The sequence below is a fragment of the Cyprinodon variegatus genome, unplaced genomic scaffold (assembly GCF_000732505.1).
Source record: "Cyprinodon variegatus isolate N-32 unplaced genomic scaffold, C_variegatus-1.0 Scaffold481, whole genome shotgun sequence".
In the NCBI taxonomy this organism is placed as follows: Eukaryota; Metazoa; Chordata; class Actinopteri; order Cyprinodontiformes; family Cyprinodontidae; genus Cyprinodon; species Cyprinodon variegatus.
Window position 1 is genome coordinate 570,550 of NW_015150934.1, and position 1,753 is coordinate 572,302.

A 1,753-nucleotide genomic window follows, 5' to 3' on the forward strand; every position below is an offset into this window, starting at 1 on the left:
GTCACGGTGCAGTATCGGCTGTTGATCAAGTCCCAGTGCTGTATCTGGTGTTTGTCACAACGCGCTATTATCCAAGTCATCTTCTAAGACCAGTTAAAATTAATGCAACATTTATTAATGTACTGTATATTTTTATAGTAAAATTATTGCTTTTTTTCTGCACCAATCTAAAACTTTTGTGGATAAATTGTTTTTGAAAAAAGTTGCAGCTCTGACCTTCAGAGGTTTTCTGACCTGAAAAGACTAATTATTCTCCAGAACCTCTCAGGTGTGTTTTTGGTACCGGGGTACTGAGCTGGTACCAGCTGGTACTCTGACTGAGTCGGACTCTAAAACCTTAGAGTTTATAAACTTGGTCAAATAATGGTTATCAGTTTATTTAGGATTCTTTGGTTGGTAGTTCTCGTAGGTCTGACTCGTCAGGTAATTATGATTGATTGACACTAAGAAAAACCCTCAGAGGTTTTCCTCTTCTGTTCTCATCCAGTTCCTGATCCGGTCGTCTTTTCTTTTCCTTTTCTTCTCCAAAACCAAACGGATCTTCCTCTGTGCTTCTCTGAAGCTGTGATTAAAGGCGATGATTGGAGGAAAAGCAGGATAGTTTCAGGTCTGCTTCCTGCGAGCAGATTTGTCCTCATTAAGCGTTTCTCGCTTTATTAGACGTTTGCTTACATCAAAGGCAAACAGACTAAAAAGGTTTTTATCTCCCATGTTTGGTATTTTTAGAGGAAGACCGTCCCGTCAGTGAGCTGGAGGACGTTTGGAGGAGGTTCTGCTGTAATCTAATCTCTCTCAGTCTGAAAGCTGCTTTGTTTTCTGGCTGCAGCTCAGCGCCTCACAGACCCAAAGTCCCACTGAAACACGTCTGGTTCAGAACCAAAACATCCCTGAATGGGACGGATCAGCAGGTTCCTGATCCAGACTAATGTAGATCCTGGTTGGTTCTGGCAGAACCAGCGGGTTTGGACCCGTGCTTCATGTGCAGGACTCCTCAGGCTGCAGAGACCTTCACCTGCGCTCTGACCTCCTCCTGTTTCATTAAACCTGTTGACGTGTGGAACCATAAAGGCTGGGGGGGGGTTGGGGGGGTTACCGGATCAGAACCACTAGATGCTGCTGCTGAGAGTGAAATGGTTGCAGTTTGATTTCGGACCTTCAGAAGGTAAGAATTAAAGGACAGAGATAAATCTGGACCTTTTTTCCTCTTAATCTGCTTAAATCTGAAAGGATGAGATCATAGAAAAATGTTCTAGATTCAAACCTGCAGTTTGCTGATCTGAGCTCTGCTGTTTCTGATCATTCCTCCTTTTCAAAGCAAAACGAGACGTTTAAATGGGAGGAAGTATTTGGTTTCCTTCTTTTTTTAAAACAGAAACCAGATCATGATTTTAATCGTTTCATAAACTTGGTTCATATTTCAAATTTTTTTTTTTTTTTTGCTGCAATGAAAAAAAAAATAATAATTTTGAAACAGGAAGTCTGGAGCAGAAATATTTTGTTATATTTCAAAGTTTGTCTTCTTGGAGAAACATAAACTTATATAAAATCTATAAAAACATGTTTTCAATAAAGAAAATATTCAACATCTTTTGATTGTTTTCATTTTCTGACAGATTTTGTAGATTTATTAATCTTTTTATAAAATCTTCCGGTTTCATATTTTACTGACATAAACAGCTTTTCTTTCCTCTCATAATGTTTCAGTTTTTATTTAATCTCCAAATGATGCAAAATGTTTCAGTTTTTATTTAAT